Raw genomic sequence first — 10,833 nt, forward strand, 5'->3', positions numbered from 1 at the left:
CCTCTGCCTCCCTCCCTTTCTCCCTCCTCCCCTCCTCCTCATCTCTACCTTCCTCCCTTCCTCCCCTTCTCCCCTCCTCCCCTCCTCCCCTCCCTTTCACAGTCAAGTCTCCTTGGTGTCTTGAGACGCTGGTTTTAACCAGAGGCACCTGTGTAGCCACAGGTTCGGCACTATGTGTTGCTGCCTGCTGGTCTCACTGCTGGGTACACAACTGAAGGCAATTCATCCCAGAATCAGTCCAGTTTCCAATAGGATACAAAGGACATTTTTATGTAAGTCTCTCCATTGAAAAAAAATATCATACAAAAGCAGTCCTAACCCATGAAGGACTTTCTTCTTATTTCCTTAGTTATTTATTTATCTATTTATCAATTTTGATACAGGGCCTGAAGATCTGTCATGTGCTATATCTCGCAGGCTATCCTCAAACTCAGGGCAGTCCTCCTGCCTCAGCATCCTAGTTGCTGGAATTACAGGTATTTCCACCATATACAGCTTTTTCATCATCTCTTCTTTGTTTCACACGGTAGTCACCAAAAAGGAGTCAGAGCAGAGATTAAATGGCATTATCGGAGAGAGACATAAAGCCTATGAGGATGACATCTGGGGCTTCGGGTGACCCCATCTGGCCAGAGAGAGACTAATCAACAAGTCTAAGCCAACTTGTTAAGACATGAAAATTCTCTTTGGGGACTATATCAACATAATCTGTTTTCACGGGACCAAAATCCCTTATTGGTTTGTTAGATGGGGCTGAGAGAACTGCACTAACTGATAACCAGTGTTAAAGATGGAGCTAAATGCACTCATGGGCTGTCAAGGAAACCATGGTAAAACAGCCATGTAACTCCTCTCTTACTTTAGATCTCTCTGCAAGACGATAGGGCTTAAAAGAATGCCATATCCCTCCTAGAATTTCATTATTTCATATCACTCTTACGTTTTTTCTTTCAACTTCTCACTACCATCTTCCAAAATGTCTTTGAAACCATTTATTTTGAAGATACCAAATAAATCCATTTTAACTTTAAACATTTTTACTTTTATAGAAATATTCTCTACTCATAACTTGGAATATAATATCATCATTGGTGTGTGAATTAAACTGCTTCTGTATAATTTCTAGAAACTTTTTCCTCAATAGCAATCTTTCTTAAAGGTTTTCTAATCTCTAAAACATAATAAGAGCTGGATAGTGGTGACGCAGGCCTTTAATCCCAGCATTCGGGAGGCAGAGGCAGGCGGATCTCTGTGAGTTCCAGCCCAGCCTGGTCTACAAGAGCTAGCTCTGGAACAGAGCCCCCACAAAACAAAAGCAAAAACAAAACAAAACATTATAATGAGAAAAGATAGAATTTACCTTAAAGCCCCTGTTCCCACCCATCCGATCTTTTCCTTGTAACAATGGTCGTGCAGGCATATTTTATGGAAGATTGAGACCAGTGCAATAGATTTCTGTCAAACTTGAAGGAAATAAGATCTCCCTCAATAGTGTATTATAATTCCCATAATACTCTTCCTATTCCTCACCAAATGTGCTCATCCTAACATGTTCTTCCTCATCTGGGGTAAGGGTGTCAGGAGAGAGTAGTGTATAGAAGGATGGAGGCCAGCAAGAGAGATGAAATACCCTCATTCTCTCTTCTTTTCTTTTATTTTTTCTTGAGATAGTGTTTCTCTGTGGCTATGTAGCCTATCCTGGAACTAGCTCTTGTAGACCAGGCTGGCCTTGAACTCATAAAGATTTACCTGTCTCTGCCTCCCTGATTCTGGGATTAAAGGAGTGCACCACCACCCAGCTTCATTCTCTTTTCATAATGTGTAAATGCTGGGGGGGGGGGTGTTCACACACACGTGCGTGAATGTAGCATGGTGCACATGTGGACGTCTGAGGACAACTTCTGATGTTGGTCCTGGCCTTCTGCCTTGACTGATGCAGAGACTCACCACTGTGTCCACTATGCTAGCTAGCCTGCAGACTGCTGGAGAGTCTTCACCTCCTGTCTTCCCATAGGAACGCTGCCACCCCAGGCTCTCCGGGAGTTCTGAGGAACCAAACTCATGTCCCTTTGCTTACACAACAAACACTTTACCCGCTGAGCCCTCAAGCCAGCCCTAGGCTTTTTCATTCTTGCACGGTCATCAACCCTCCAGAATAGCACACACAGCACTTGTTCCACTCAGAGGGTGTCAGAGAAGAGAAGAGGTCATCTTGTGTTGAACTTTGGATCCCTGGAGGTCTGAGGGACATAGACTCTAGCCCTCAGAGTAGGGACTTAGAATTCTGAAATTGAGCCATTTAGAAAGTACTGAAGTAAATGAGAGTCGCATAAATATGTTCCCCTTTTTAAAACTACCCTAAATCATAGAAATAAAATATATTTTACTGTGGGGTAGGTCATAGCTTTCCCTTAGCTTCATCTCGTGCAAAGGATTGATATAGTGTTTTCTCCTGCAGAAGTTCTAGTAATATAGAAATGATTTATAAATAGACAATAGATAAAAGATCAATATAGATAAATACCCCAATAGATATCAATAGATAAGTATATGCTCAATAGATAGATGATATATATGGAAAGATGACTAATAGAGATAGGTAGGTAGCTAGAAGATGAATATTGACAGCTAATTCAAATAGATAAACAGAAGATAAAGAGATAGTAGACAGAAGTTTGAGTATCAGTAAATACATACATGTATACAAGTGAAAAAATTAATACATACATGTATACAAGTGAAAAAATTAATAGGAAAATAGAGAAGAAAGGTAACAGATATGTATATATATTCATTTAAAAATTAAATAAGTATATTTTTTTAAAACTCAAAGTTTTACTTCCAAAAAGATTTTCTCTCTTTGACCCATGCCTTTTTGTACCCTGAGCTGTACCTCCAGCCCTTTTCTTTCCAGTCCAAGTTCAGGTATGAATCACAGAAATAATTTTTCTAAAGAAACAAACAGCAAAGTTAAAGGGGGATGCCAACTGGTACAGAGGAAATAAGGACTTCTTGACTGGAATGATGACCAAACAAGACACCTAGGAAACCCCGTGTGGAAGGAGGGTTCCTTGTCCATGTTGCTACTGGACAAGAAGGTCTCCCCTCAAAATGAAAATGGGCACACCTGGGCACAGGTGCCTAGGTGCTTTAAGCTGAGGATTAAACTGGAAATTCCTTCTAATGATGGGCACCCATTCGGCAATTAGGTTATTACAGACAATTCCCCCTGCTCCAATTCCACACTCACCGAGCAACCTGCTAGCAATAAATTGGTTTCCCGCAGAAGCCTGCCTACAGGGAAAGATCACACCAGTCCTGCTAAAGTGAACATCTGGTCCTCTCCATGACTGTGTTACATGTTTTAAACTAGTAAATTGCCACACTTGCTGTGGCTTCCATGTCCTGAATTTGTGTTTGTCTGCCTCAGAAAGATAAAGCTACTTCTGGTGTCCTATTAAAGTGCTGTCCAAAGTCCCCAAGACAAAAGGTCTTTTCTAGCCATAGACTGCCGGGCTGTTTGGAGCCAGGAGCAGGGCGGTTAGAAGCTTGTCCTCTGGGCCTCCTGCTGTCCCTACCGTGTGACTCCAGAGCCGAGCGTGAATCTCTGTAAGCCTTGGTCAGACCCACCTTGACTACAGAACAAGTTGCTCTGAGCAGCCACATTCCTAAAATCCAACTTCTGAGTCTGGAATATGGATGCCATGCCGTGATGGCTTCCTCCAGCCACTGTATTGTTAACACACGGTTCCCAGCCCAGATGTGTGCCCCTCCCACTTACTCCTTGCCAGCCCACTCCTCTTGCCCCCTTCCTCTCTTCTTTCCAATATCTCAATTCCTCTCTACTTGTTTTCCTAGGTTTTCTTCTCCTTAGGTGGTTTGTGTCCCAGGTGTGTGCTTAGGTGAACCTTGAAAATCCACCTGCAGAAGCAACAAGGCCTGAAGTTGGGAAACCAGGAGGATGGGTGAAGGGACAGCCCTTTCTCCTCACTGTCTCCCATCGCCCTCACTCACTGTCCCTTGCCTCCCTCAGGCCCCAGGTTCCCCGAGCTGAGAAGCAAAAGTCCTGCAGATTCTCTCTCCCATAGAAAGGAGGTCTGGCCTTCAAACTATAGTCAACCCTGCCTGCCAGCTCAACGCAAGACCTCTGAGGGACAGATACACCTTAAGAAGAGAGATCCTAATGAACCTTAGCCATGGGAGATGAGACCAGAGAGGGAGAAAGGGAAACACCAGGCTTCTGGTCCGCATGAGTTTAGCTGAGTGTCAGAAAGAGGGTGGAAGGTATGGAGGACACATAGGTCACATTCGGTATCAGTGACGGCTATCTCCAGTCACAGGGCTTGTAAGGTTCACATAGTATACTAACGTAGAGGTGAAAAAGCCTAAGCCTACCTCTGTCTGTGTGTGTGTGTGTGTGTGTGTGTGTGTGTGTGTACACATGTGTGTATGTGCATATGTGCATGTCTGTATACGAAGTGATGGTTATTACAGCCAAACTTATGTTAGTTAGCAACTATGTCTAACTACCACGCCTCAACTGTAAATTCTTTTTTTTCTTATATAACATCTACCTCTATTTTCATCTGCCTCAGCTCTACAGTCACTCTTCCCAAGATCCTTCTGTGTGTTCACCTGTTCCTATCCTTCCCCACACTGTGAACTTCTGGAGGAAGTTCTTCCTGTGTCTCTCATGACCAGTCCAAGGTTGGCTGATGGGCCATGTTCAGAGACAAATGAAGAAGTACTGGAGGTTAGGGGTTCACAGGACCAAATACTGACGCCAGTACAGGTGGAGAAAGAGGGAAATGAGAAGGGGAAGGAAGGTGACTAAGCCAGGGAGCCACGTCTGGAGGAAACAGGACCAGAGGAGGAGCAGGGGCACATGCAGAGAGAGAGGCAGAACGGGGCAGGCCAGGAGGAGAGGGAAAGAGGCGAGGACGCGGTGGGAGATGAACAGAGGGAAGAAAAGATTTAATATTTATGGATTGGTAATGGCTGCATGCTTAATACAATATAAACAGACTTCATGTCGCCTGATATACATTATATAGAAAGAAATACTCACTGGGCACTTGACCTAAGGCTATTATTAGTGTATATAATCTCATTCCATTCTCGCCAGAACTCTAAAGACGGGAGCCAGCATTAGCCCCATTTTATATATGAAATGACACAATCGTGTACATTCAAGAACCTGTGGTTGGCCCTGCCAGTAACAGACAGGAGAGACCTATGAAAATGGAATCATTAAACTCCAGCCCCAACTTGCCAGAGTTTTTTGTTGTTGTTCTCTAGGTCTCCTTATGCCAGTCCACTACATGCATTTTTTATTCATTTTTAAGAATTTTTAAAATTTTTGTGTGTGAATATTCTCCTGCATTTATGTATGTGTGACACTTGTGTGCCCAGTACCTATGGAGGCCACCAAGGTGACAGAGGGGCCTTGCCTATGAAGACAGGTGTCAAGGGAGAAGGAGAACATGGACCAGCAGAAGAATTACCAAAGAACAATAATAATTCAGTCGGATTACATCAGCCTCTTGGTCGTCTTCAAAGCCCAATAGAAGGTGCAAAGCCAACATGCAGACTTAGGAGGGGCAGCGTATGAGCAAGTGCTGAAGCCGTGGAGGCGGACGGTCTCACGGAGGAGGACGGTCTCGCCGAGGAAGAGTCAGAAGGAAGAGGAGCAAGGAAAGACCTGCAGCTGAGAATGTACCATTCAAAGAGCAAGGATACAGCAAAGGGAAGATTCGGCCTTCAAAGATGGTCTAGGAAGGGCTACTGAAGCGAACCAGTGTTCTCCTGCTACACTCTTCTCTGAGCCCAGCACGAGACAGGCCGGCGCTCAGCACACTGCATGCAGCCAAGTGAATGCAAGCAGAGAGGAAAAGGGAGGGGGCCTCAGAGTAAGGGAAAAAGCTGTTTCCAGAGGCACAGGTTGCTCAGAATAGTTAATATTCACTTACAAATGTATTTATTAACATCGAAAATACTTAAGATGACTCAGAAGTTATTTTCTCTGCCAGCTTTCTAGGGGAAATCCTTAGACAACACCACCTTTGAATTCCAGTGTCACACAAGAGTGCCTGAGTGTGTGATTGATTCTGAAGCTGAGACTAGAGAAGAAGGGAGGGAGGGGGGAGGAAGGGAGGGAGGAGGAAGACGGAAAAAAGAAAATGTTTTACTTCAAATATTAATCATCTGCTAATGAACATTTCCATGTGGCTGTACATGAACAAAACCACTCCTGTGCTCAAGCACACACACCCTGTCTCCCAAGGGACAAATACCACTCGTTCTATTTTTAAAGATTTATTCATACAATACCAAGCGATATAAAAACACATTAGTAGATAAAGGCTGCTCAGAATCTTTCTGCGTTTTCATCTCCAGTGGAGGCTGACCCACAGCCACATCTAAGAAGGGCAGGTTCATGAGCGCAGGCATTTGTACCCCACATGATCCCTCCTATTTCCTCATCCTTTTCTTGAAACACTTCAGTACCCAATTAGCTTTTCTCAGCACTTTCTTTCTTCTTCAAACAGCTCACTGGTAACCTGAGACATGAAATGCTCCCTACGTCCATGAACGAAACAGCTAAAAGCTAAACAACTTTTCTCTTCAAACAGATCCTAGCCCTGAAAATCTGTCCCTGGAGCTTCAGAAACACAGGCCCGTGGGAACCACACATCTGTAGCATGAATTCATCATAGAATAAACTGGACCTCGAGCTGTGCAGATGAAAACCTGCTACCAAGCACTCGAAACCCAAGATGTTCCTTCCGCTGCTCTCTTCTGACGCTTCAGATGTGATGCTCACAGAATAAAAAGCTGAAACTTCAAGCATAGAGAAAAGAAAATGCCCTATCTCCTATCTACAACTAATTCCCCCCCCCAAAAAAAAAAACATTTTTAGGACAAGGCAAATAACACACAATATTTTCTAAGCTTCAACCACATAGACAAAAACAGCAAAACAAACAGGAATTTGGAAGAAAGTCTCAACTAGTCCAGAGCAAAACTCCTCTTGATCTCCTTAACCACAGAATGGTCCCCACCTACTCACCTCAACCTGGACCCAACCTTCTCCCATAAGAAAGGATTTTTCCAGCAATGCAGATAGGTCAACTAGGTATCCAGCATAGATGTACTGAAAGCTCCAGTGCTTACAGAAAACACACTCTCTGGGGCATTCTAGAAAGCTCAACCCACAGAAAGAAAAAAACAAAATCCTTGACCACTTACCACCACCACAACCGAAAGCTGCTGGGTAGCAACCGAATCAACAGTCTTCAGGAAAGGATGCTGTCATGTCAAGAGGGCAGCTCCCCCAGCTGTGGGGCAAATGGGGGCGAGAGCCCTCCTTGGAAAGAGTCTGAGCTCTGAGGAGCATCTCCTCCTACTGTTGTCTGCTACCACAGCCAGGCAGAACTGGTTAAAACAAAAGGGGACTCCCAAGAGACTGGCGGGAGGATGGCTTCCTCTGTGGGAAGCAGCAACTCAAGGTGGGAGTGAGCCACACATGCCAGCTACCTGTCTGCTCACCAAACTTCTAGCAGCTCTGGACCCAGGAAGCTAAGCCAGCAGCTTTGGAGTGCCCACCTGTTTTCCCAGAGATTAAAGAACCAGCAGTGGGAGTTAACTCATCACAAAGGGAGTTGGGCTCTCTCAGGGAGGAAACCTAAGCAAGCACAAGCAATATCTAAGGCACAGTGCAATACTTCTCCTTTCCCAACATCCTTAATTTCAATGCAGATGACTCCAGCATTATTAACCCTTTCATCTGTTTCAGAGGATGTAGATCTTAATTTTTCAGTTTGGAATCATTTTTTGAGGGATTCAGGTTTCTTAAGTAGAATTAATGAAAATGATATCTCAGGGGTTTCGGTTTCTTTTTTTTCTTTTCACCAGAGAGCTCTCCAGCTCACGGAGATCCACCTACCTCTCCTTCCTGAGGGCTGAGATTAAAAGTGTATGCCACCATACCCGACAATTTGTGACTATCTTTTTTTACATAATTTTGTAAATTGTATACACGAGTTGTATTGCATCATCTTCACCCCTCCCTCTCTCCCTTCAGCTCCCTCTGTGTCCCCCACTCTTTCTCAAGTTCATGATCTCTTCTTCCTTAATTAGCATTGATTATCATTGTTGTGCGTGTGTGAGTGTGTATGTGTGTGTTAACACAACCTGCTAAGTCTATTTAGTGTTGCTCATATGTGTTTGTGTTTAGGACCGACCACTTGGGACTAGATAACCTATCAGGGAGCCTGTCTCTGGAGAAGGCAGAATCTTTGTCTCTCATCAGCCATTAATTGTCGGGAGCTCTTTATCTAGAAGAGCGGTATTGTGATATTCTCCCAGCCACGCTGGTGTCTCAACTATTGTTGCCATTGTACAGGTATTGTTTAGGCAGCCATATTAAGACTTATAGAAGACACAACTTGGCAGCGGCTGTCCTGGTCCTCTGGCTCTTACGATCTGCCCACTCCTCTTCTGCAGTCTTCCCTGGGCTGTAGCTATAAAGAGTGTTTTGCTGATGTCTCAGTTAGGTTGGGCACCACACTTTCAGTTCTCTGCATTTGGACCAGTTGTGGATCTCTGTGGAGGCTTTCATCTGCTGGGGGAAGAAAAGTGTTTTTTGATGAGATACAAGAGCTACATTTGTCGTGGATATAAGGACGCATTTTTAGAATGTAGTTGGGAATTACATTGGTTTTGGAATATGCCATCAGTAGGTTCTCCTCTAGGGCCCATGACCTCCCCAGTCATGGGTAGTCAGCTAGACTTACAGTACCAGGCATGAATTCCTTCCTACTGAGTGATCCTTAAGTCCAAGTAGATGGCTATTGTTTATGTCCAAGATACAAGCGACACTGCTGTACCATTGGGTATACCTGCCATGATGGTCTAGTCTTACTGTTCTTAGGCTTTACAACTAGGTAAGAGAATTAATTGCTTTTCTCCCGTGGCATCTTGCACAGCATCTTTGTCTACTATGAGAGCTGGTCCTCAGGGAGGAAGCTTCCAAGTCAGCTCCAGCTTGATGCCTCCAAGTTCTGGGTGTGACATGTGTGATGTCTTCAGACCTTATTGCTCTAGCTATTTTTAAGGGGTGAGGTGGAAGAGGGGATGTGGTTTTTTTTCATCATACCTTAAGACATTCAAGAAGAGTCCCAGAGGTTACATCAGATTTGCCAGGTAAGCACTGGAACCAAGAATTGTAACATGAAGGCCTGCTTGTTGGGGTTTCTGTCCTGCCTGGTTTCTGTCCTTCGACCAGGTCCCACAATCATTCAGCCCCAAAGAAATCACAAAGGTCTACATAAGTTATAAATTGATTGGCCCATTAGCTCAGGCTTCTTATTAACGCTTATAACTTATATTAACCTGTTATTCTTATCTTTGTTAACCACATGGCTCAGTACCTTTTTCAGTGGGGCAGGTCACATTCCTGCTTCTTTAGTATCTGAGCAGGACTGGGGAGGAATGGGCTTCCTCCTTCCCAGAATTCTCCTGTTCTCCTTGCCCCACCCCTACTTCCTGCCTGGTTGTCCCGCCTATACTTCCTGCCTGGCTACTGACCAATCAGAGTTTATTTAAAACATAATTGACAGAATATAGACAATTCTCCCACACCAAAGAATGCTTAATCATGTTGCTATAGCCAGAGCAAGCTAGCCCCTTGCGATCCCTTGGGCCTCAGCTCCACTGTCCTCTGATACCCTCAGCCTAGGTTCCCAGGTGGCAAAGCAAGCCGAATAGACAAAAATTATGATCCTTTCCAGCCGGGCAGTGGTGGCAGACGCCTTTAATCCCAGCACTCGGGAGGCAGAGGCAGGCGGATCTCTGTGAGTTCGAGACCAGCCTGATCTACAGAGCTAGTTCCAGGACAGGATCCAAAGCCACAGAGAAACCCTGTCTCAAAAAACCAAAAAAAATAATAATAATAATGATCCTTCCCTCTTACACATCCCCAAACTACAGACTCCTGGAAATAAGGCCTATGGTCGCCCCTTATAGGCCACAGAGCACCAAGAACAACTTGGGCAAAGAAACAATTTTTTTTACAGGGGCTAAGATGAGAGATACTTTACAATGAAAAGATTGAGTGTGGCCTCTGTACTATTTTTAAAGCCATTCTACTGGCCAATAGTAAGTTCAGTAATTACAGTTACCAGAAGGGACAAAGCAGCAGCAGCCTGGGAACAAAAGGAGGAAAACCCTGAGGTGTGAACTACGCTGCCTGCAGACTACCTGACAATCTTCAGACTCAGCCATACTGGCTAAACTGAGAACAGTGGGACCTTTTCTCAGATGTTTACCATCATTGATATTAAATACACCTTAAACGCGGAGCAAATGAATTAAAGACTGAGTTAGCATGCAAATTTCATGTGCAGTGAACTGAATAAGAGAAAGCCACACATTACCCAGCTCCTCTGCACACTTCTTCCTCATGCGAGCCAGCACCTACTGTTCCCAGAGCCTTCTCAGCGGCTGCCACATGGGCTTTTTCAGAAGAGCAGGAAGGTGTCTGTACCATAATCTAGTCCACAGCTCCAGGTTCTTACATCCTGATCCAACCACCTGCCTTGCCTGCCCTCTAGGACCAAAGTCCCCATGGCTGTCCTTCCACATCGCTTCCATATAAAATAAGACCGACAATAGGATGAGCTCAGCCAGGAACAAAAGTTCATGCCTGTCATCTTAGCACTCTGGAGACTGAAGGGAAGGGACTGTGAGCTGGAGGTCAGCAGGAGTTTCATAACGAGACCTTAGAAAGGACAAAGAAATGGAAGAAAGAGGGAACAAGATGGAGAAGACAGG

This window comes from Microtus ochrogaster (assembly GCF_000317375.1).
Source record: "Microtus ochrogaster isolate Prairie Vole_2 chromosome 14 unlocalized genomic scaffold, MicOch1.0 chr14_random_1, whole genome shotgun sequence".
Lineage (NCBI taxonomy): Eukaryota > Metazoa > Chordata > Mammalia > Rodentia > Cricetidae > Microtus > Microtus ochrogaster.